This window comes from Mus musculus, chromosome 1 (assembly GCF_000001635.26).
Source record: "Mus musculus strain C57BL/6J chromosome 1, GRCm38.p6 C57BL/6J".
Classification (NCBI taxonomy): Eukaryota; Metazoa; Chordata; class Mammalia; order Rodentia; family Muridae; genus Mus; species Mus musculus.
The window spans coordinates 70,892,711-70,919,421 of NC_000067.6; the positions used below are offsets into that span (position 1 = coordinate 70,892,711).

Here is a 26,711-nt window from a genome sequence, read left to right on the forward strand (position 1 = left end):
CTCTTAATAATGCTTTAAGTGTTCATAATGTAGGGTTGATCTAGGTAAAACATTGTGTACAGTGTACTTAGAATTTATCCTTTTGCTCATCTGACACTTCATGCCTGTTAATCAGTAACTCCTCTTTCTCTCTTTCTCCAGTCTGGGCAGTCACAACTCCATACTTTGTTTTTCTGAATTAGTCTCCTCTGTAGATACCTTATTTAAAAAAAAGGGGGGGGGGTTACGTGGTGTTTATTTTGACAGACTGGCTGCTCCCACTTAGCATAGTATACTCAGAGTTCACCTACCTTACCATATATATTCCTTTTTGAAGGCTGATTCTTTTTCCATTATATGCATATACCCTTTGCTATTTGTTTATCTGCCCCAACAGACATTTTTAGATTGCTTCTACATTCGCCTATTATGTCTTATCCTATAATAAAATGGGCATCAATAGTATTTTTGAACTCTTTTTCTTAATTTATTTATTTATTTATTTATTTATTTATTTATTTATTACTTGTAAGTACACTGTAGCTTCAGACGCACCAGAAGAGGGCATCAGATCTCATTACAGGTGGTTGTGAGCCACCATGTGGTTGCTGGGATTTGAACTTCGGACCTTCGGAAGAGCAGTCAGGTGCTCTTACCCACTGAGCCATCTCACCAGCCCCCATTTCTGAACTCTTAATTGAATTAAATTAACAACACAGAAAAGCAAGCACTGTAAAGCATACTTATACTGTTGGATATATAATAGAATGGATGAGTCTCAGGTACCCCAGATGTCCTCATGTGCTCCTCAGCTAATATCACTACCACCATATAAGATATGTCTTCTAGGGATGACTGAACTAACAGCAAAACTTGGGTTTTGCTTGTTCTGAAGCCCTGTGTAAATCAGCACATAAACCTAAGCGCCCCCCCCCCCCCAATGCTGGCATCTCTCACTCAGTGTTTTGTTAAAATCTCAGCCTCATTCTTTTTTCTCACGAGAAATGAGATTTAATCTCATTATCTGTCCATTTCTAAGGTGGCCTGTAATTACTAATATTTAAAAATCAAAATGTCAACCAAAGATCAGAAATTACAAAGAAATAAGGGAAATCTATGCAACCTAATTCTTTTTCTTTCCTAGGGAATTTTTAATGCATATGTTACCGTAGGAATTTGCAGGACTCCTGCACCGGCCGGCTTCTGAGCAAAGGTAAGTGAGTGTGGGGCTGAGTTTCTAGCTTCGGAGCGAGCTTATCCTTCACTGTAGTATTTGCAGCTGGATTTGTTACACGTCATTTTCCCAACTTCGGTCTTCAGTAAAGTCTCTGGCTAGCTTTGAAAGAGAAATGAGACTTCCTGACAATTGAGCTCAGAAAGGTCAGGTCTAAAATAGAGAAGAAAGCACCATTACATCCAGGAAAGTATCATTGGGGCCTCAAGTGATCCAAGAAGGCAGTGTGTGACTTGCAGTCTTTGCGTTATCAACCTCACTGGCCACACCTCCCCACGGCTCCCTTTTCTGTCTCTTAATCCCAGAATGAAGCCCATACCCAGATGGGATCCAACCCTTGCTGATGTTCTGCCACAGTTTTCTGAGCTGTTCTGGAAAAACTCACGACTCTATAAATAATTACTCTTAAGGGATACAAAAGCTCCCTTCCATAGAACTACAGGTTGACAGGGCACTTAGCCAGACCCTGTGTACACAGGAGACGTTTAAGAATTAGCTCTTGAATATACAGGCTAATGAAGAAAAAGAAGTAAATATATACCCTAGGCAGCCTCAAAACACACAATTTTTACCTCTGAATCTTTTGACTTTTTCCTTCTCCTTGGTGTTCTTAATTCAGAAGAAATATGTAATTATTTCTAAGCTAATCAAAAGAGAACTCTCCAGTGCAAATAAGATTACATTTAATTTAGTAAACACAATAGATTCCTCATTTCCAGAAATGTGCATGCAAAAGTTTCCTTTAATTAAAGGTCCAGCTTAGTGATGAAGACCTAAAACCCAACAAATAAACAGAAGGTCTACAAAGCAGGCACACATGACCAGAAAGATGCATACTAATACATCCCGGGCAAATGGTCCAAAGGAGTCTATCAAAGTGACATTTTATAAAAATTTGCATTGTGTAGACTTTCCTTCACATCTCTTTTTAAGTGAGTCCTTCTAGGATGAATCAGTTGGCAGAGAGAGGAAGTAAGATAGGCAGGTTTACATTTGTTATTTTTATTTTCACCTACTGTTTCTTCAGAGAAATTGGACTACTTTTAGCTGTGCTTTTGAGATTCTTAGAATGATCAAAGGAGAACACTCATTCACAGAATTTTGGGTTTCTTCCTAAGTGATGCTGATAGATGCATGATGAGCCCAGTGCTTGCAGATATAGATGACCACTCAGCATCCTATGGTACATCTTTCTTGTTTTCCACTTGTATGTTGTGTGTGAGTGTGTGTGGGGGGTTGTGCGTGTGGAAATATAAGGTAGATGTTAGGAATTATCCGCAATGACCTGTCCACTTCATTCACTGAGATAGGGCCATACCTATATGGTTAGTCTTACCAGAAAGCTTGCTATGGAGATGCCCTGTCTCCACTTTTGAGGCTAGAATTGCAATCAGGTTATCATATTCACCTGCCATTGTGTGTAACTTCTGTGCATCTGAAACCCCTGTTCCCACACTTGGCATCAAGTTCTTCAATCACTGAGCCATCTCTCTAGCTCAGTGCATTTTTCTTAAGAAATTTCTTTCTTATGAGAGAGATTCCAAAATTGGAATGGGGTTCACTATGGAGACTGTGAATGACTTGATCTGACAGTCATTAGTTATTAGTAATAATCTACACATAAATTTACATGTCTAATACATCAAGCATATTTATAGCACTTATTATTATGTATGACAGCAATAAATCATACAATCCTGGGATTTTAACTGGTTCCCATAAACTGGTGTTCTCTATCTTAAAATTTTCACATTTTGCTTTGATGTGTCTCCATCAGGAATTGTTAACATAATGGTTGTACTCACTGCCTGTTTCTAACCTATGGTTGACATGGAGAGCATGTCATTAAGAATTCTCTCAAGGTTTTTCATTAATCTACTCAATTATCCAAAACTCTCAGCCAAAGGAAAGGGAATGTCATGTAAAACTGTTGAATGTATTAATTTAACTCGAAGACAATTTAGCAAGCATTCTTAATTATTAACCACATGAAAGGCACTGGGTTTGATGTTGTGAATGCAAAGATGAAGAAAAAATTGTCTTTTTCTTTAAAATGCTGTAGTCCAGTGAAGGCGAAACAAAAATTGCCAATAAAATTTCAATGTATAAAGGTTTGTAGTCAATGTGTAAGAACTCGAAATATCATTTACTATTTCAAATTGGGCTTGAAAGGGGACGTTCTGGAGAAAAATCGAGTCTTGAAACAGGAGCAGAAACTAGCTTGCTGTGAAGAGATAGAGTTGGGGGTGCAGCATGTAAGAAAAGACATGAGCTGTGAGGCAACATGACATTTGTGGAAAGCCTCCGGCAGACACAGTACTTCTGACTGAGCGTGGAAGGCAGGGAAGCAGGTGCAGACCAAGTCAGAAAGTATGCTTTGCATCTGTCAAAAATCCACAACTCAGACTCCAGATGTTAAGAAATCTGTTGAGAAATTTGTATGTGGACAACTACTATAGTCCTGAAGAAGTGTGATTTTATTTATGTCGTTCCTTCATTAGGAAGTGTAGTCATACTTTGATATGCATGAGGAATTCTTCTGGGATAGCCTATGGATTCAAGAAGGAAGAGGGAAGCTACATAGCCAAATGTGTGCCTTAGAGAGGATTCTGATCTTAATCACATTATGAAAATGTGTTTGGGAAAAAGAGACATGGAAGTAAGCATGCCTGTATGTCAGATGGATGGGACAGAGGTAGGAGAAAAAGGAAGAAGAAAGGGGAAGCAGGGAGAGCTTCATAACAGAACATCCTCATTCAGATAAAATAAAGTAGACCATTTGTCATTAGGCAATGACATACAGACTTGGTGGTTGCCTGAATAAGGAACCTGTGTGGCAAAGGTCACACCAGGAATGACACTTGAAGCACAGTATAACAATAAGCTTAGGTTTGTCAGAATACAATGAGTTAACTGTTAGGTACGCAGAGTTACATTATACAAAACTGTATTTAAGTATATCCCTCTAGGCGTCCACTGATATATGAGTTTTATGTGAAGGCTTCATTCAAAATAAGGATGCAGGTTGAAGTATGTTAAGTTTACTAGTAGAAGTGGGTGCAATCACAAAAGAGAAGACTAGAAAAAGCATTAATACTAATAGCAGACAGAAACAAGCCAAATGAATGTCTGTTGTAACTATGATTGGAATATCATAAATACAGTGTGGTCATCCATATTTCTACATTCTCCTCCTGCTAAGAATTTTAGTCTGTGTTTCTAATCATAGAAATATTCATTAAATCTTGTACACCTATATTTAAGAGAAGCAAAGCCAAGAACTAATGACAGATTAATGGTGAGCAGAATTTAAGTGACCTGAATGAAAATTGATTCTTGTTATTTAAGAAATATTCAACATAATGTTTTAGTGCTATATATTGTCATAGACAGATACATATATTACTGGATAAAGGGCATGTGAGCAGTATATCCTTACATGAATAATTCTTACCTATAGGTGCTGTGGTGCTCATTTCTCAGTCCATTAAGTTCAATTTAATGCATACAGAACATGTCTAGAATCAATAGGACGTTAAAGGTTTCATTTTCAATTTAACTCAAATGAAAAAAGAAATATGTGTACTACTTGATATTTCTAGCCCTTAAGCAACTTCAGCAACAGGCCCCACAGGAAGCATGAGGCCAAGGTTAAAGTCTTGTAAGTCAAGATGCTATGATACCCAAAGAACTAATTCTCATTGAATTTTGTGTCTCTTGTGTTTGATTGGCACAGCCGGAATCTGGGAGCAGAAGTGGCACACTGCAGCTAATTTAGGTTGCAGATGGAGAATTCTTGCCATTAAATTTTCCTGAACACTCACAAAACTCAAGGTTGATGTGTTAGCTTCTTAGTCATTTGATGGTTTTTGTATTGTTCACAAGAAGCAAACGAATGTTAGGGGTTTTTGTTGTTGCTGTTGTTGTTCAAGATAAAAAGCTAACAGGTGTAGGCAATGTGGGTCCCATTTCTGCTGACTTAGGAAGTACACTCTACTCTGTCTACTGCTGAATTCTGCATCTGTAGATTCATATAACAATAGGTAGAAAAAATTAAAGTGTATCTGTACCAAACATAGACAGACATTTTATAAATGCCATCATTCCTTAAATAATAAATCAATTATGCATATACTATTTACATTGTGTTAAGTATTGTAAGAGATCTAGAAATGACTTGGAACATACATATTAGTACAAAGGACAGTCATAGGTTGTATGTAGGTAAATTATTTTATGGAAGAAATGTGAGCATCTGCACTTGCTTTTATCCATAGGAGGTCCCAGAAAAAGTTTTCCTGCATACGAAAGTATAACTATGCTTCCTAAAGAAGAAATAGCATGAGTAAAATCCCACTTCTTCATGACCATAGAAGTTTTCCATGTACAAGGGTAGCAGACCTTCACACTTTTGCCCAGATGGCAGACTCTTACATTGACCTTTGTTAGTGACAGGTGTGCATATCCCCAGCTATGGACATCATCAATCTGGTGCAGTCATTTGCTGAATGCATCATATGATTGTACAGTGGCTCATAATATACACATGTTTTCAAATAGGATACTTAATTTATATTTAAGAACTCACTGCATGGCAGAGCAATGCTATTATTGCATCAGGTTATTGTAGGAAGTTTCAAGAGGTTAAACAGTTTGTACAAAAATTACCTGTTCAGTAAACAGTAGAACTCATCTCAAAGCTAAGTACCTTCCACCATTTAAGCAAGTATTATGTTCATGCCATTCTGTGTGTCTTATACAAATAAACAAAAATTACGGCAGTTGGAGGCTGAGGTTGAGGTTGTAGGCTGAGGTTGAGATCGGACTAATGGCTGCTGTTGTAGAATAACAAATGTTACTGCTGGAGCTTTACTATTCTCCCAGAGCCCTGTGTCCCTCCACATCTGTCCATATCCCCAAGTTGGACTTTGCATCCTCAAAATACTTCAGCATCCACTTGATTTTCATCTTCTCCTAGGAGCCAATTTCCTACCAGTCTTTCAAGAGACTCAAATGTGACATGTTCATTAAAATTTTGTACTCCGTTTTCATGGACTCATTTACTGTTCTCTCCTCAAGCTATCAAGACATAGCTTTGTTCCCACACCTATACAGCACATATTATATTATGTGATGGTATCTCATGTTATCTATCTTTCCCAGGACAGTGAGTTCCCAAAGACAAGTACTTAGTTTTCATCTTTGAATTATCCACAGTGTGAAGAAGAGACTGACATATAATAGGCATCCAATAAATGTTGGGTGAGTGGATGAAAAATCAGCTTATAGGGCTGTAGATAATGTACTCAGCTCCAGCACAGTAGAGATGAATTAGATATTAAGGTTCTTATCAGAGAAAGGCCAGTGCCAGCTGAGTATCAGTTATCTAAGTGCTCAAGGTTAGAAGCATTAAGAATTGAGGTTTGTTTTTCCCTCTAGATTTTTTTGGGGGGTGCTAGACTGCTTCTGTCTGTCTGTCTGTCTCTCTGTCTGTCTTTATTCATTAATCCTATTTTACAGTCCAAACTTTATCTCACTCCCAGTCCACTCTTCCAACTGTTCCACATACCACACTTCTTCCCATCTCCAAGAGGATGTCCCTACCGACACCACCAGACCTCCCTACTCCCTGGGGCCACAAGTCGAACATCTTGGTTAGGGCTTTGCTACTGTGAAGAGACACCGTGACCAAGGTAAATCTTATAAAGGAAAGTATTTACTTGGGACTGGCTTACAGCTTCAGAGGTTTAGTTCATTATCATCACTGTGTGAAGCACATCAGCACACAGGCAGACATGGTGCTGGAGAAGGAGCTAAGGGTTCTGCATCTTGCTCTTCAGGCAGCAGGAGAAACTGCCACACTGAGCATGGCTTGGGCATCTGAGACCTCAAAGCTGGCTCCATTGATCACTTCCTTCAATAAGGCCACACTGACTTGAACAAGGCCACAGCTCTAGAGTGCTGCTCACTGTGGCCTGTTTATGCCATTTTCATTCAAACTACCATAGTTTGTGTACATATGAAGATCACTTATGGATGAGGCCCAAGTCTAAACATAGAACTCTTGTTTCATACACAGCTGATACATGCATCCTGAAGGTACTATAATTTTACACAAGGGTATTAGAGAGCTTATATTTTGACTACAATCTATGCTTGAATTGAAATTAAATATGTATGGAATTTTCCAGTTGGGGTTATGTGTTAATAATAAACAGTTTGTATTTTGGAGAATTCTGCATTCAGGATATTTATATTATAAATACTCAATCTGAACTGACTACAAATTAATGATTCTTTCATATGCATAGCAGACAGTGTGATAGTCACTAAGGGAGGTACTTAAGGATGGCAATAGCTTCCTATTATTTTTCTCAAATCATATAACACAGGCATCATCCCGGACCAAGTCAAAATATTTCAAGGTAGTAAATATTTACAGGTCTTTTTTTTTTTTTTTAAGACAAGAGTCTTACTATGTAGTCCTGGATGGACCTGGAACTTGCTTTGTAAAACAGGCTGAGTGTGAACTTACAATGCAGTAGTCTCTGTCTCCCAAAGGCTGAGATCACAGGTGTGTTCCACTGTGCTGAACCATAGTACGAACATCGAATACTAAAAAGAAACAGTTCCAGAGTCCTCTACATAGCCTTGAATTCACTGTTTCAGAATATTTTACAATGATTATTGGTCTTTAAAATCATAACCTACTAAAATTATCCATTCCCTTTCTATATCCAATCCATATGTTTGCTGCTTTCAATTTTATATTAAGCCATAGGTCTTATTTCATCACATGTACTTTACATATATACAAAAATCAACTGTGTGTACTGGATGATCTACAATAAAGGCCACCTTAATGATATATAGTAACCACAATGACATTGAGATGTGTTTATGAGAAGCAAGCATGAGACAGCAACAAATCAGAGACAACTAGAGACCACTACGGAACATTCTAAAGAACAGATGTGGAACCTGTAAATGCAAGAGTTTAATGGATAGTGAGAGCTAGTTACATATAAGACAATGCAGAGATTGCTACGCAGAATTCAGTAGGCATAATAGTATCTGCTATAAAGATTCTAATTAAGTAATTCCCCACTTCTGCCTTCCGTGTTATTATGAGTGGTGGCCTCTTTTCTAGTAGAAATTCTTAAATACTCTAAAGGCTCCCAGTCAAGATGACACCTTGAATTAGCACGTAGCCATCTCTGACATTCACATACAGTGAGTGCTGCTGGGTTTGATATTTTTAAATGGTTAAAGGCGAACCTAAACCATATAGAAAGCATCCAATGTCTAGAAATAAAGTATTTTTAAAAACCAAAAAACTAAACAGATATAAGTGGATTCATCAAACTCTCAATCAATCTAAACCCAGAAATGCTCAGAATATATTCATTCATGTGTGCACCCACGGTAAAATTTCCCCAGAGATTAGCTGGTGAAAGGTTTTTTTCTAGGGCTGTCCTTTCTCCAGTGTCACCACAGGACAAGTGCGCATAGCCACAATGTAAAAGCCGACTCTATCTAGATAGGATAAATCATGCTCACAAAATCACAGGCAGGAAAGAATGGACACAAAGTCACACTAGGGAACTGTTGCTCAAGGTGAGCTTGCAAACTGAAATTTCTAGCATATTAAAAATGGCCAAGCTAAGAAAAGAAAGGGCAATCATTGAAATGTGGGGAAAAATGAATTTAAAATAGAAATGTTCCATATCGTCAGAGCAACAAATAATATCTGTAACATTAAAAAATATAAAAACAAAGCAGCCACATATGAATAGAAATAGGAAAAGAAGACATTTGGGAGTGTAGAAATTAAAGTTAGGTACTAAAATATAATAAAAATACATAAATGATCTACTCCATATAGCCAGAGTCAAAATTAATTTTAGAAAAGATATATATTCTCCCATAGCAAAGCACAAAGAAATAAAGCAAGAAAACATAAAGCACAAGGTATGATATATTAATAAGGATGATTAAAAGAGCATATTAAACTTCTTCAGAGAAACTATTGAATACAAACAGACATTAAAGTCTAACTTCTATTCTAGTAAGCAAGGGAAAAAAGCTAGAAAAGTCTGTCTGACAAAAATCATAACGAGGAATGGAGAGAATTTAAGAAAATAATCTGTTCAATGATTTTGATTGAATTTACATAAATCAATAATAAAAACAAATGTAAGTAGATTAAAATTTTGTAATAAAATCCATCAAATTCACCCAATATCTTATGAAACATACAAAATAATAATAATGAAACTTTGAATAAGCTTAAAGACCATACACTAGGTCAAAATTATAACACTAGGCTATTACCTGCCATTTTCATGGCATTGACATTCACAGAAAGTAGGATCATAAAAACAGTGATGAATGGAAATTGCAGCAGGGATCAGTGACTTCCTCACACCATGTCAGATGTAAACACAGAGGCACACCCTTTAAACTGGTGATAACAGGTTTTATCTAGTAACTACAGGGACAGAACCCAGCTCTGTCATTCCATATGGGACAGAGGTGAAGTGCAGTGTCAAAGGAGAAAGAGAGATAAGCATGGGCACTCAGACAAGTCTGAGAAAAGACACTTCACAAAGGAGCGTTGGTGGCGGGATGAAAGGTGGAAGCTGGCTGATAAGGAATCAAAACAAGGTTGCCATGCCTCCACAGACGCTGGGAGATAGAGCTTATCCTTCTTGACTTCTGCAATTGTATGGGATGCCCAGCCCCTCTCAAGAGTGGAAATAGCAAGCTCTGGACATTTACAATTGTGACCTGCTTTATGTGCTAAGAAAGGGCATCTCATCACTCTGAGGAGTGATGGAACCATCCTGGGGATGCTACTTCTTGCTGCTAAATTACCTATTTGGGGGCTAGTATCTTAGTGCAAAGGTTTGCATGGCATCATTCTGTGTAGAATTCTGTGTAGAATTTTGCTGTAGTTGTATATACCCTCAGGGAAAAAAATCTACACACACTCCACCTAGCTGGTCTCAACAAGTTTTGCTTACAAATGGTTTTTGTGATATGGTATCATTAATTCCATTCAACCTCAAACTTTGAGTATATGTCCTTTAGTAGTGTGACAAAATGGTAGACAGGACAAAACACTTTCTGCGCATATTGGAGCCTTTGAGTTGTGTGAAAGAAAAGCCATTGTTCAGGTGTTTAGATCATGACATGAACTACTATGCTCCCCATGACAAATCATTTATAAGTGAAAGAATGAATACCAGACAAACTCTGGTTTTCAAAGTTTGGGGTTTTGGTGTATATTTTTCTGAACAATAAATGTAGTAAGTCTGACAAGTCAAGGAAAACAACTGACAACTAACAATATCTGTTGCCAGTGATGAAATCCAAGCTTTCAAGTGAAAATTAGAAAATTAGAATTTTGTAAAATTGGTATTCATCACTGTGAGCTTGAAAGCACTGCAATATTTTAAAAGTGTTCTAAGAAGATCATGGTTATATTAATAAATGTGATTTTTGGCACTTTGTAATGAAAATTTCTTCACTTGAAAGATCTGTATAATTCAGTGAACCAGTATTTTTCCAAATGCTTAGCATTACAAAATCAAATAGAAATACAAAGAGAGTGCAAGAACAGACAGAGAGCATTACAGAAAGCCACAGCCAACCAAAGGCCATGGTTGTAAAACCCAATGGATAAATGTGCTGATATACAATACAACTCTTATATTTATGGCTCAGGGATCATTCTGGAAAACAGGGCAGAAAGATTCTATGAGTCAGAGCAAGAAGTTTGCTATGAGACTGTACCTCCTAGAAATGTCTGAGAAACTACACCCATCAATATGGATGCCATGACCTGTACAGAGACATCATCAATAGACACGCTAATGGGAAAGGGGTAAAACCCATGAAGCCTCACCACAGATGATGAAGTACAAGCAACTAAGGAATGCCAGGAGTGGAGGGAACAGTCACCTCCAGGCAAGAGCACATTAATTGAGTATCCAATACCAAATGGTCAGTTCTAAAGATGTGTGTGTATGTTTGTGTGTGTGTGTGTGTGTGTGTGTGTGTGCACACACGCGTGCATGTATCAGCATTATACAGGCTGAGCAGTTGTATTTGGTTGTATTTACTATTTATATATTTAGCAAAAAATAGACACACACACACACACACACACACACACTCCTGAAAAAGGTAAAGGGAAGGGGCTGTGAATTTGATAACGAGCAAGAGAGGGTTACATAAGAGTGGCTGGGGAGAGAGAGAGAGAGAGAGAGAGAGAGAAGAGAAGAGAAGAGAAGAGAAGAGAAGAGAAGAGAAGAGAAGAGAAGAGAAGAGAAGAGAAGAGAAGAGAAGGAAGAAAAATGATGTAATTATCTTATAGTCTTAAAACATTGTTTTAAAATTATTTTTAAGAAGTGCAAGGTAAACAACTGGTTTCGGCATAACAGAGCAACTGAAAGAGTTTATTGACTTGAATTCATACTGACCTTGCCACTATCTATACATAGAAAGATACTGTTGTGTTTCATTATTCATGCGACTCCACATATTGTTGATATTCCTAGTCATGATGAAAATGATGAAAAGACCTTATATATTAGTTCTACAAAAATTAAGGCACAATTGCTATGGTATGCCAATCATAAGATTATTAACAGAAAAGTCAAGGGGATGGGACATTCCTTAGTGGTAAAAAGCCTGCAGCATAAGCAGAACGGCTTGAGTTGAGATCACCATTACTCACATAAAAGACAGACACAGTGACCCTCAGCTGGACTCAAAGTGTGGGGAGAGGGAATACTTGGAGCTTGTTAGCCAGCATGGCCAACTGATGAGTTCAATAAGAGCTCCTGACCCAAAAACCAGGGTGGAGAGCAACCAAAGGCAGATGATGTTAACCTCTGGCCTCCCCATAAACATGGGCATACAATCAGAGCCACATGCACATGTGCACATATCAGCAAAAACATACATATATGTTATACACATATATAACATACAGACAAAGAAAATTTAGAAATTGAAAATACTCAAAAATATCAAACTAGAAAATCTCATGACAATCAATCCCTTTCATAACACTCAATAAGGCCACTATGCAAAATTTTGTGGTCACATGTATAAAGATACACATGGATAAAAGTGGAACAGAAATATAAGTTCTTATTCATAATAACAACAGAAAGTATATGGCACTTAGGCATAATGCTAATATGTCTTGAACAACATCCATCAAGGACTACCACCAAGTCCGACAACCTGAGTTCAATACTCAGGGCCCATATAGTGGAGAAAAAAAAACTGAATCCTGTAAGCTCTCTGCTGGATGCATGTGTGCATGCACTTGTGCATACAACCTGCATGCACACACTTAACAAATACATAAATAAATTATTTAAAAAATTCTAAACATACGAGATATATAACATATGCATAATGAAGAGCTCTATCCAAAATTAATCTACAAAACTTCACAAAGTTCTTACAAAGTCTCTTCAAAATATTATGAAATTGCAGTTGAGTTTGAAGTTCATTACAATAAAATATCTAAAATTTTAAGATACCATCTATAGTGACAAAAATAAAAGGCATCTTATACAAGATATGACAAAAGAGCTAAATAAGTATTTTAGAGAACAAATTAAATATATAAAGAATTATTCAAAGGAAACAATATAATTAAGTACACCCCAAACTAGCATAGAAATATAATGAAATTCTAATAAAAATGTGGATATACTAATTTAGGAAACCTGATATTCTGATTCCAAATATATTTATGGAATAACTGAGAATAGTAGCATTTTCTGTTAATTGGGCACTTTTATAAGAATTTTGTTTGTTTAACTATTTTTTAATTGTGTGTGTGTGCGCGCGCACACACATGTGTGTGCATACTTTAGTAGCATAGGTGTTCATATACTTATATGGAACTGCAAGTCAAAGCAGGTACGTGAGAGAGAGGTTAGAGGCTGACACAATGTCTTTCCTCAGTTGCTTCTTCAAGAAACCTTTCTTTTTGTTCAGTCTTTCTCTGTCTCTCTCTCTCTGTCTCTCTCTGTCTCTGTCTCTCTCTGTCTTGCTCTCTGGGTCTCTCTGACTCTCTCTCTTTGTGTCTCTCTCTCTTTGAACCTAACCCTTGCCATTTCAGCTAGACTGATGGCCAGAAAGCCTTGTGGACTCTTCTGTCTCCACTCCCCAACCCTACAGTCCCAGGCATGCACCAGAAAGCCTGGCGTTTATTTGGTCTTAGGCATCTAGAATCAGGTCTTCATGGTTATGCAGAAAGAACTTCACTGACTGAGCCATCTCCCTAGCTCTCTAAGAACCGTAACTACAACCCTGCAATCATCAGAACAGCCACCTCCCTAAGGTAAGTGTACTATCTGTCACCCCCATTTTATTCAGAGAAAACACAACTTACTCCAGGTCAGGCAAACAGTAACAATTCTTTTTAAATCTTCCTCAATTTTCATCCAGGGCCTACTCCCTCATCACTACATCACTATACCATTCTATTAAAAGTTTCAAATTAGATGAATCTCTGAACCTTTCTCCTCTTCACTGAGCTGTCTGTTCAAAGTCAAATTGTGGCTTTGGAAGAAACACTGAAGGACAAGCAATGCCACTCACATGCATTCATGCAGTGGTTTCCAAACATGCCTTGAGATCATCATTCATCATCTCAAGGACCCTCCTCTCCAGGAAAATGGTACCTACGCTTGAGGTGTCCTTTGTTCTTAGAATGCAATCTTTTTGTTGCATCCCTGTTGACATTGAAGAGGCTGAAAATGTCTTATATACTGATGATATGTCCAGTATTTGGGATGAAGAACAATCTAAAGGAAGAAATGGTAGTGTTTTCGACTGGCATAATGGATATGTCTCTGAAGTTGGAACTAGACAGTGTTGAAGGTGTTCTGGCTGATGATGATAAGCTGATTAAGAAAAGAGCTTATAAAAAAACAAACAAAGCAAAAAAGAAAGGAGCCTATGAGAAGAGTACAGAAAACCCTGTGGATGGCTCAGTTGGCAAGGAGCTGTTGCGTTCCATAGTAGTTGCCTCTGCTTATGGCTCTAATGGAAGCAGTTTACTTGACTCCAAGATCCAGAGGCAAGTTGGCCTGAAAACCTCTGGAAATATTTCTTAATTTCCTATGTGGGAATCTATGCAGGCTGGTGTCAAAGATGTGGACAGCTGGCTGCTGATTGATTGTGGTCAGTGTGAGGTGATTATTGGTGGCAGATGGACCGGGAAAATATCAATCACTACTGACATAATCACTAACCAGAAACAGTTGAGTGATGGAGCTGACTAAAAAGAGATGTACTGGACCTATCTTGCTGTTGGCCAAAGTGATCCACCATGACCCAGTTGGTGCAGTGAGTTTATGCCATGGAGGGCACCACTGTGATATCAGCTATGGCTGCTAGGGATACTCTTCTGAACCTGAGTACTTGTCTGACTCTTCTATGGAGACTATTAAGTAGACAAAGGCAAGCATGCTTTGAGCATCTTCAATGACTTTTCCAAATAGACTGCTGCTTGTTAGAGGCCTTTGTTGCCCTGGCAACTCCCTAGAAGGGGAGCCTATTTTGGTTGATGTGTTGCTCTTTGCAAGAACAACCAAAAGGAATGATCCATTTGGTGTTGACTCTTTAACAGCTTGTCAGTCTCAGAAACACAGATTGGTAATGTGCCTATTTTCACTCCAACAAGCATCATTATCATCACTGATGGACAGATTATAGAAACAGACGTATTCTACCAAAGCATCCGCCCTGCCATTATTATTGGCTTGACTATTTCTGCTATCAGATCAGCTGCTAAAATCTGAGCTGTAATAGTGAGAAGTATCATGAAGCTACAGTTTGGTTCTGATCTTGATGTTTGCCCCTCAACAACTCTTGAGTTATTCTGCGTGCTTGAACAGTAGACTTTCAAGGCTATTGAGAAATAAGTGGCTGATAGCTATGTAACTAGAAGCATCTTGGTAAGATCACACAGTTAAATATGTTTTCTTGTCTTTTTCGTTAGCCAGTACCAAGCCCCATAGGACAAAGCTGGGGATCGGAGAAGATCTCAGAAGAGCTGAATGAAAAATTCAGAAAAGACTCTGATATATTTCTTGGCTGCATTTGAAATATGAACTCCTATGAAATCACATCAAACAGTGGCCTTGTTTCATCATTTGTTCACCAGTAAAATTTGTTCCTTTGTAAAAGAATTACTCCTATGCTCCTGATGTACAGAAATAGTGTTATGAATAAAAGGTCCAAACTGAGTGGATAAAAGCAGAGAGAAAGCCAAATGATTCTGAGGAAGACCCATGTGTCCTATGGGGAGGTATCTTTGAGCTGATGTGTTACTGACACATAAGTCATTAAATATGCCAATGAAGTCAGCTGAAGAACTGCTAAAGAACATTTGATTTATGAGCTGTGTAACATTGCAGATCAATGCAAAGTGAATGTCATCTTAAATATTATGGACAAAATTGAAGTAAGAGCTCTGCTTAGTTTTTGGTCGACTTTACATCAATTGACATTATCCATGAGCCTGGACTTTGAGTGCATGCACATGTATACACACACACACAAACACACACACATGCTCACACACAAACAGACATTGGATATGTACTGTAATCAGGAAATATATGTTTCACCAGTAACACATCAGGGGGAAAGTAGGTTTAATTAAGCTTGAGCTGATTTTGTTATCTCTTCCCAGATGAGCATGGTCACTCTCAGTAATGTCACACTGGTGAGTTAATATTGGGGATAGTGGGAAGAGCAGTGACTTGAAATTGGCCCTGACGGGAAATGTACGCCTCAGAATTGGGCATCTGTTACAAATCAAGGCCTTCTTTGTCTATTTATTATCAAACACTGAACTTAATTCAAAATAAGGTAGTATATACTTGTCATGTTCTAGGGAGATATTTATGAAATAGCAGCAATGGGAACTGGAAGATGGTTCAGTGTGTAAAGTGCTTGATGCACAAGCATGAGGACCTAAGCTCAGATCCCTCGAAGCACATAAAAACCACATGCGATGGCACGTGCCTATAACCTTGATGCTAGTAGATGGAGAAAAGAAGATCCTGGTGGGTTCTCTGGAAGGCCAATCTAACCAAAATGGAGAACTTCACATTCACTGAGAAACCCTGCCTCAAATCAATGAATTTGTAAATAGGGGACAACACTAACATCAACTTCTTACCTCCAAAAGCAAATGTATGCACATATGCATGCGTACAAATATGAATACACCCACACACATATGTAGCCTGCATACAAAGTGAAATCAATTATCTGAAAACAAAAGCATGACAAAGAGAAATGTTGAGCAAAATGTGATACAATAAGCATCCCCACCTCTGTTGGTAGCATCATAAAATAATACCTGAGGAGATAACTCGGCAATGTCTATCAAATTAAAGGCATTTTTTTATCCTAGGACAGCAATTCTATACCACTCAGAGAACCTTTCACCTACCTATATTTACTAGGAGTCATATATAAGCTGTGACAACAGGGAACAACATAAATCTTGCGTGTGCTCAACTGGCCAGGAAGAATGACGCTGCAACAGGATCCTTCTGCACACGTTTATTGGGAGAGCATTGATTGCATAGGCGAAAGAAGAACAACAATGAACAAAGAAAATGATGCTGCTTATATACCCCTCCATGTGACGTGTCAGCTCCTGATTAGCTGCTCACTCATCACCCCACTACTACGCCCCGGGATGGGCAGTGACTTGGCACAAATTTACTCTTGCACCTGTGCACATTACTTGTTTACTAGTTAGGCACAGCGGAGGCTCATGAGGGCAATTGCTCACGGCTCCCCACACATAAATAGCTATAAGAGAAGAATATGGGGGTGGAGACAAGAAAGGAAAATTGTGTGGAGAGCAAAAGATAGAACACTGTAAAATCAGTACACTACATTTACATGGAGGAATATTACATAACAGTGAAACTTACTAAATTAGAACAATGAATATGAAAATAGGTAAATCTCATGAATACAAAGAGAAAAACAAGGATATAATTCAATTTATAAAGCATACTATAAGTAGAATGTAATATATAAAAATAATATTTTATGGATATAAATGAATATAAATACACACCATATACATAATGTCTATATGTACATATGTGTGTTCATCTATTTTTGAAGTTCAAGAACAATTTTATTAGAGTTTAAGAAAATACTCAGAAAAAAAGTAAAATTAGTATCACACACTCACACACAGGCAAACAAGTTGTAAATCTTTCCAGATGCACAGGGAAAAGAGAAAATGAACAGGAAAAGGTCATGCTGTTTGACTCAAGCCAGCATGGAGGTCAGCGACTGGCAGCCACTTGGTAGAGAGAGAATAAGAAAACCCGAAGTACTGGGGAAGCCCAAAGCGTTAGGGAAAGCATTCTCAGAAAAGAGATAAAATGAACAAAGTGAAAGTTACAATTTTCTGAGCATTTTGTAGAATCAGACAGACTTATGAATATGCATAGGTGTGGTGCTGTGAGACAACACTAGGGGTCAGGAATTTGGAGATGGAAAAGTAAACTTCTCATTCAAGAGATAATTATTCTACCAAACTCTTTAGCATGACTTGGCTAAACCTGCCTTCCTAGGAATGGTCCCACCTTCCAGAGGGGTGGCCCCTTTCCCCCATCCAACTGAAATACTAGGCACACATCCAGGTCAGATGCTGGGCCCTCTTTGGCTTTGGTTTGGAGACAAACCTGAGCCTGGCTCGATTTTCGAGAACAGGCATTCGCTTTCACTTAAGAATGACTCAGCACTGCCTAGATGAAATTGCCTCTACCTAGCTACCTATGACGTCTAAAATTTTCATAGGCCCCGTGATGTCACCCCATATACCTTGTCATCTAATACCACCCCATATGTCATCTCACCCCACACCCCTATCCCCACCTCCTTGCCCGCTTCGACAAGACTCGAGGCCTGGTGTGGTTCTTCTTGGGTCGCCAGGACTCACCATCCCACTCATCCCTGGAGAGACCCAGTGGGTCTAGGCTTCTCTCCTCGCAGCTATCTGCCAGCAAAGAGCCCCAACAGTCAGATATTTCATACTTTTGACTTTTGATTTCATACTTGATTTCAGAAGTTTTCCCCATAATAGGTCTTTAATGCTTCTCTGGTATCCCCCACTCTGAAGACACAACCCTAAAATAACTTAGGGGTTGGGCTGAAGTTAAGAAATAGACATTATTCTCTCTCTCTCTCTCTCTCTCTCTCTCTCTCTCTCTCTCTCACACACACACACACACACACACACACACACACACACACCTAAAGACTCACTTCCAAAGCTGTCCACTAGGAGAGATTATTAATGTCTAAGCTGGAGTCCCAGTCTCCATTCTCAGGTATAGCAGAGCCTCCAGCCTTGAATTCATTAACAAGACAGTAAGAAACCACAGCTCCCTTCTGGCTTCCTGGTCAGAAAACAAAGGACATTTCAGAACTGCTCCCATCTGAGTCCCAGTCCGGATCTGCCTGTTCGGCTTCATCTCCTGTTCACATCATTCATCCTTCTAATGAGGTAACTCTAACCACCGTTAAAGCCATTGAGCCAAGAAACAATCTGGCCTCTCCAAGACGAATTAGGGATGTCTGTTGTGACAGTTGGAATATCCCTTTAGTGACCCTATCTAAAGACCCCATAAGTGAATCAGTAGTTCAGTTTGTATAATGCTCAGGTTTAGGATGGCAAAGAAGTCCTAAGCTGGTGCTTGGATAGAGAATACACATAATTTTTTAATTGGGCCAGAGACTTAAGCTCTGATAACATTGTGTGTAGAAAAACACTTATTCTCAAGTAAGCCATCCCAGGCCACTTGATGTTCAGTTTGGTAATGCTTGATAAAAATAAAGAAGTATCTATCTGTGACACATCAATCCAACTGCTACATATATTAAGACAAACATGCATGTACACACAAGGGACAAGCTTGATAATTCCAACTGTGGTATTAGCTTATATCATTTTACACTTATAGAGAATAAATATCACAGGATGTTACTAAACAGAAAACCTAGTTCTATGTATGAATATACAAATATATCAAGACACAGTGCCATGTTTTTAAAAAGTTAGAGGTAACGGGATGGTGCCATACCATTTGTTTTGTTCATAAAGAGTGATAAAATATCATATTATTGATGGGTAAATATATAGAAGGGGACAATATGAAAATATGGACTGAATGTAAACCAAATTAAAAGTAGTATTCTTCTTTGGCATGCAGGAGAGGAAATGATCCGAAGAAAAGTAACTGCATTATATGTGATGATTTATTCCTTTGAGAGGAAAAATCTGAAGGAAATGTAACATTGTTAAACTTGGGTGGCAAGTACCATTATCTTTCGTCTGTACTCTTAACATGTTTATATTCCCTTTTAAGAAAAACAATACATCTCCATTAGCTACATGAGCATGTTCAGAAGAGGAAGAAGAAAATATTAGTCAAGCTCATGAGTTGCAGCCCAGCCTTTTCTGTTGCATAGCCACAGAGCCATGGACAGGGCTCCTGGATTTTAAGTTAGACTCTAATCACTAACCTCAGAAAGGAGCAGCCTGAGTTTAAGAACATGCAATACTGACATGCTGTGTTAGTTTGCAAAGACTATCAAGGGATGTACCAGGAAGGAGCAGAAATCTCTCTCCCAGTTCAGGAGGTAAGAAGCCCAGAGTAGGACTGGTTCCTTTGAAGAGCTGCAGGAGGAATGTAGCTCAGTCTTTCCCCTTCTCTTCTAATTGTCTGTCTTAGCTCTGTCTTTTAGCATCACTACACATTGATGCATGGCTCTATCCAAATTTTCTCTTCCAATAGTCACATCCATGAAGCTCATTTTAAGCTTGCCCTACCTACCTTCTTTGAACAATAAAGGTTTCAGCTCCAATATTTGGAGGTATTAGGCATTAGGATCTCAATTTGAGAGAAACTCAATTAGTCTATAACTAACCCCTAGACAGTACTTAAAACATCAAGAAATAAAATCTTGTCTTTGAGAAAGGTAAGCTCACTCTCAACTGAGTATAACCTTGATTTATTAGAACTGATGAGTTGTTTAGAAGTCAAGAGGGGGAGTTGTGAGAATTGGCAGAATGAGGTTATGGACTTCAATTGCTTCCTCTTCAAAGACAATATGACACTTGCTGGTGTGAGTCCTGTGGCTAAAATGAGGCCAGACCTGGCAGCTTCTCGCTTGTCACTCTGCATCCATTTTGCTCAGATAGATAAGAAGGGATGCCAGCGACACCGAGATCCTGCACTCAAGTCCCACCTGAACTAATTAACTTCATTCAGCCTGCCAAGCAGCCGGTCCTGAGCAGTTGAGCAGTTGCCTGCTGACCCAGAGAAAAGCCGAGGCCAATCAGAAGCCAGGCACTGGCTGCTTTCGAGACGTGACTTCTGTTGTGCTTCCCAGAACTTGTGACCAGAGAATAGGAGCCATGGGAAGACTAACTTCATCCGGACACTAAGGATCCCCTCGTGTGAGTCCAGACCTCCATAACCAGGTGATTAATATGAAGCCAAAAAGGAAGTTCTAAGATGGAAAACATCAACAACACCAGGAAAAAAAAAAAAGAAAGAAAGAAAGTTAGCTATAAATTCAGATAAAAGACCAGAAGATGGCTTAGCCTGGGCTTACCACAGTGTTACCATAAGAACAGTTTTTCCCACCTAATTAAATTTATCCAATGAACATGGTTTAATTGCTGCTTACAAATGCTCTACTTTCACTTAAAATCTTTCTAGCTCCTCCACTATAAATATCATTCTGCAGAAAAAGAGACTCATAGATGTTGTAAAATTATATATATATATTTCTGGCTTGTCTTTCTTCCTTTTTGTTTGTTTTGCTCAGATAATGGTTGTCACTCACAATAAGCTGGAGGAAGAAGAAGCAGGAATTCTCTGCATCTTTCAGGAAATCATCCTGGATCTCCAAGATTTTCCTCTCTAAAGTGAGGTCACAGCTTCTTCTTGCCTCAGCAGCTCATGAGCCTTTGAAATCTGTAGACTGGCCTTTGAGGAACATTCTGGACTCGGACCCACAGGAATGCTCTTTAAGGACTCAGTCAGCAGAATCATCACCTTTGTAGTTTTATGGATTGATGACATGGACCTTGTGAGAGAGGACCTCTTTTGGATACAAGTAACAGCATCCAATTCAACCCAAGAGTCAGAAGACATTTTGGCTCCCATAGTTCCAATCCAGAATCTGCTAAATGTGCAGCTCAAATTCAGGTGTCTGTACTCCAACATCTCTGCACTGTGTCTTTCTTCAGATAACTGCCATATGGCTCAACAGAAACTCAAAACTATAAAACATAGTCTACCTACAATTTTTAGCATGAATCGTAAGGTTTGTGATGATATATATATGCCCATCATACTTTGATCCTTTATCCTTCTTAGACGGGGGAACAAAACACCCATGGAAGGAGTTAAGAGACAAAGTGTGAAGCAGAGACTGAAGGAATGACCATCCAGAGACTACCCCAACTGGGAATCCGTTCCATAAACAACCACCAAAACCAGACACTATTGTGGATGCCGACAAGAGCCTGCTGACAGGAACCTGATATAGCTGTCTCCTGAGAGGCTCTGCCAGTGCCTGGCAACTACGGAAGTGAATGTTCACAGACACCCATTGGAGCACAGGGTCCCCAATGAAGGAGCTGGAGAAAGTACTCAAGGAGCTGAAGGGGTTTGCAGCCCCATAGGAGGAACAACAATATGAACTAACCAGTACCCCAGAGCTCCCTAGGATTAAACCACCAACCAAAGAAAACACATGGTGGGACTCATGGCTCCAGCTGCAAATGTAGCAGAGGATGGCCTAGTCGCTCATCAATGGGAGAAGAGGCCCTTGATGCTGTGAAGACTCTATGCCCCAGTATAGGGAAATGCCAGGGCCAGGAAGCAGGAGTGGGTAGGTTGGTGAGGGGGAGTGGGGATGGGATGGGGGTTTTCAGAGGGGAAACTAGGAAATGAGATAACATTTGAAATGTAAATAAAGAAAATATCTAATTTTAAAAAAAAGAAAGAAAAATATATTTATATATACTCATCCCTGAACTATTCCATGTGCCTCAGAAAATGCCTAGGCCTCATGCACTGTAAGATGACAGACACACATACCACACAAAATGGTAGCGTCATCCATTAGGAGATGCTAGGCCCTCACAAACCATATAGCCCACAGGATGTGAGAGAGGGATTAAGTCCCAGACCAGCCACACAGGAATGAAATAGGATTATGAAGCTTCCCCAGGGATAATGGAGGAGTGGTTATACCCAGATATATGTGAGACAAAGGCATAATGGCCCAGACCTGTAATCCTAGCACTCTGAAAGCTGATGGAGAGAAATCAGCCCAAGTGACATAGTAGGATCTTGTCTGGAAAACACAGGAAGCAGTGTATCAGCAGCAGCACAAGAACATGGTAACAGAGATGGCTCCATCAGTAGAGTGTACATTTGCCTCAAAAGCATACAGGCCTGACTTCTATGCCCAGTGCCCACATGAGATGCTTGTAATCCTAACTCTGAGGGGGCTGTGGCAGGTTGATCCCTGGGATTTCTTTGTTAGCCGGGCAGTCTAATTGATGAACTCCAAGCCAATGACAAACCTTGTCAAAAAGGAGGTAGTGTTCCTGAGAATTAATTATACCTGAAGTCATCCTTTGCATACACAAACGCATGTACACATGAACCCACAAGATTATTCATACACAAACACACACACACACACACACACACACTTTTTAGAAAGTAATAGATACCCATGATTGAAGGCCCCAGGCTTGGCTTGGCTCAGACACTATTAGTCACAGAGAAAGTAGGTCTGTAAGTATGGCAAACCCAGGACAAATTCAAATTCAGCCTCGGTGTCACTGGGAAAATAAATTAAAACTCCATTTTCCAGTGCTATTGGGTGAGTGCTGCATTTTCCCATGGACACATAATTATGACAAGCCACAGTGTGCATCTGAAAGAGCGTCTAGGGGTGATGAAAGCAGCACGTGAAGATGGACCTTGAGAGGCTGCTTAGCTCATCCCTAGCTGCTGATAAAAATCACACCTAAGCCTTCAATTTCAGAAGCCCTACAGGAACGAGGTGCTATAATAATCATTCCATTATAATTAAATTACTAAGGAAAATGAGGTACTCTGCCTTTTCTAGCCCTCTCCATGCAAGGGAACAATTCCTTCTGCACACGTAATTCATTAATTTGTTGTAACAATTAGTTTCAATGCTCTGGTGAGACATGTTAATATCTCACCAGGATGAAACTACACAGTTAGATCAAAATTGTGCTTTTGAAGGGAGGTGAGAATTTCTAAACCTGATAATGACTTTTGGATCAAAATATACTCCCTTGCCTCAAGGACTGTTCACATAGAGTTCAAAGCACTGTCACAGGAAAGATACCCTCACCAGAGGCATCTGTGGACTGCCGAGTTAGAGAGCTCATCTGTTTGAAACTTGGCCTGGCTGGATTCCCTGGACAGCAGTAGAATTGGCCACCAGAAAACAGCATCTTTGTTCATATGGAGAAACTCCTCTACTGCAATTAATGATAGTATCATGCTATACTTAATGTAAATAAATTCTGTTTTTCCAAATGGCCCAGTACCATTTGTTTAAGTTTTATATGAAGATAGTTTTTTTTTTAAATGCAGTATATAGAAGATAGAAACACCTTTTTGCTGCAGAGGGTTTGGGGGCTTTTAAAATGGAGAATTAAATAAATGAGGAGCTTGTCACATGTACAGCCTGGGACACTGCTTGCTGCATTTAGCAGGGTCAGATGATCAAGTTTCATTATTTGATACATTTTCAGGCTTGCAATAGAGTCATAAGGAATTGATGGGAGCAGCAAATTCATTTTAAAACAGGTTTGTCGCCTCATCAGGTATTCATCTGAGCAGAATCGACAGTGTAACTGGATCTCGTTGGCCCTGTGTGACATGTTTTTCCAAATGGAATGGTAATAAGTACAGAGACGTAGTAGTTAAAGCCTTCCCATCTCCACAAGGCACCCAGATATCCGAAGGAGGAAATTGCTTTCATTCTCAAGCAGTTGCTCATCAGAGGATCAATGCCCAGCTGTTTTAAGGCCCATAAAGAAAGACCCAGAGGTGCCATAATCCTTTAGTTTTCAACAAAAGACATTAGGAAGAAACTATCATGAGAGATTTTGTTTCTGATGGGAAAAATAATAATACATTGAGCATTTTAAGGGTATTCTAGTACATGGTCTTAGAGCTGCTAAGCCAGATAAAATAGGACTATAACATGAAATGAAGATGATAAAATTAAAATTCAAAACCAACATTGTTGCTGGGCGTAGTGGCGCATGCCTTTAATCCCAACACTTGGGAGGCAGAGGCAGAGGCAGAGGCAGGCAGATTTCTCAGTTCAAGGCCAGCCTGGTCTACAAAGTAAGTTCCAGGATAGCCAAGGCTATACAGAGAAACCCTGTCTCAAAAATAAACAAAAACAAAAACAAACAAACAAAAAAAACCAACATTGTTAATATTAAGCCATTCCACTTTTCTGGAATCTGCTAAAACATGGATGGGATACACTTACCAATCGGCAATCTGATTATTCCAAGTTCAAGTCATATATGAAGAGTTTATATGTTGGCAGTTCTTAAAGAAGGCTGTCTATTTAATCAGATAGACATCAAAATCAGCCTCCTCAAAATATAAAGTTTGATTTTTCAAATACATACTGATATTCAATATTAAAAATACAGAAACACAAAGAGTACAATTATGTGTCAAAGTATTTCCTATCAGGAAGATTTCCCACTCAGTAAATTTTTTTTCTGAGTTATTATCATTGGAGTGCCAGAACATGTACTGGAATGTTATCACAATGAATACTACATAAAAGTCTCCTTAATTACTGACAATGCTGTGCTGAAGGGCACAGCTTACACATGCTACATAAGTCAGTGATTCCTGAATGTGTCCCACAGTCTGCACCTCTAGATCTCAGCCTCACCTGGAGGTTAGAAGTTTCTGGAGACCTTGTGAAGCAGTCGGTGCCTTAGGCTTCTCAAACAGAAGGCTTTCCAAGGCACAAATGTTCTAGAGTTCCTCCTGTGTTTCCGGTTGGACTGAGAACCTCTGGTTTAGCCCAAAGGCTCCACATCTGTGGCCCCTGCAGAAGAAGTCTCAGCAGGGATAGTAACCCTGAGTCGGGGTACTATTTCTAACTCCAGCCCTAGAAAAGGAAGGTGGCTGGGAAGCTAAAGAGACAGTGAGGAGCAGATGCCAGCAGATATCCAGGAAAAAACAGACAGACAGATACACAGACATATACAGAGTGGGGCATGCACACAGACTGGCACACAAGACATGGAGGCAAGCATACAGGCACACAGACAGACAGACACAGGTTGGTGAAGGCAAAGATTAAGGCCTCTGACCTCAAAAGTCATATCTACACAAAGCCCACAAAAATGTTACATAACAGATTACATCAGTTTAATTTTGGGTTTCTCCAATATCTAATGCCAGCTGTTATTAGCTGACTCATGGTCCTCTGGATAGAGTATTTCAGCAGTGTTTTAGCTGACTCATACCAGATAACCACGTCATGTTGTCTAAAGTTAAACTGGCCTGAACATGTTGTGCAAAAAAACATTCTTGAACCCCAAAAAAGTACCAAGGAGCCAATTCTGATGCAATAGCATTAGGGTCTCTTTATTCAGGCTTGAGCTTTGGCCACACCACCATCTCTGATGCAGTAGAATGGGAGGGGGCAGTTCTAAACTTAGTTTCAGGCAAGCATTTATAGAGACAAGAAGGAGATATCTAGCCTGGCACACATCTGATTGGGGGGTCATTGTGGCCTTTAACATAACTGGCTGCTGCTGGGAGCCACACCATAAACTTAACTTCTGTTTTCCTCCTGATTGGTGGTTGTTAGGAAGTGAAGTGCCAGGGGCAGGCTTGTAACCTGGGGGTGCAGATTTTTTGGGGAATAACCTGGAAACCTAGACACAGGCCTTGATGGGGGTAACCTGGAAATTAGTGCTAAGTACCGGCCTGTTAGTTAACTCTAGTTCAACCTTAGGTCAGGTTCACTAATATGGAGTCTGAACCCAAAAGATTTGGTTTCTCAAACAGGCATCTGGTTTCTTATTCCCTGAGGTAGGGAAACAGAAGGACAGCACCTCTAGGTGATTTAAGCAACCTTAAGATGGAAGACAGTTGATATGATGCTTAGAAGAGTCGGCTTGGTGGCACATGCCTTTAATCCCAGCACTTGGGAGGCAGAGGCAGAGGCAGGCAGATTTCTGAATTCGAGGCCAGCCTGGTCTACAAAGTGAGTTCCAGGACAGCCAGGGCTACACAGAGAAACCCTGTCTCGGAAAAAAAAGTAATAAGGGGAAGAAGAAGAAGGAGGAGGAGGAGGAGGA

The 26,711-nt window shown here is 39.4% G+C and overlaps 1 long non-coding RNA gene and 1 pseudogene across 8 annotated transcripts in view; one reads left to right on the forward strand and one right to left on the reverse strand.

Annotated features, from left to right (window-relative positions):
• The window catches only part of Gm29906, a 67,495-nt gene extending 41,696 nt beyond the window's left edge, over window positions 1-25,799 (reverse strand). For 2 of the 8 annotated variants that reach the window (XR_865501.2, XR_865498.2), the window contains exon 1: window positions 1,147-1,751. This is a non-coding gene — a long non-coding RNA (predicted gene, 29906). Of the gene's footprint in view, window positions 1-1,146; window positions 1,752-16,715; window positions 16,847-25,288 lie in introns of those variants that run through there. The other 6 variants (XR_865502.2, XR_865500.2, XR_001778955.2 and 3 more) reach the window with 6 other exon arrangements.
• On the forward strand, window positions 14,038-15,357 carry Gm8859 (predicted gene 8859; annotated as a pseudogene).
• Window positions 25,800-26,711: the final 912 nt, after the last annotated feature.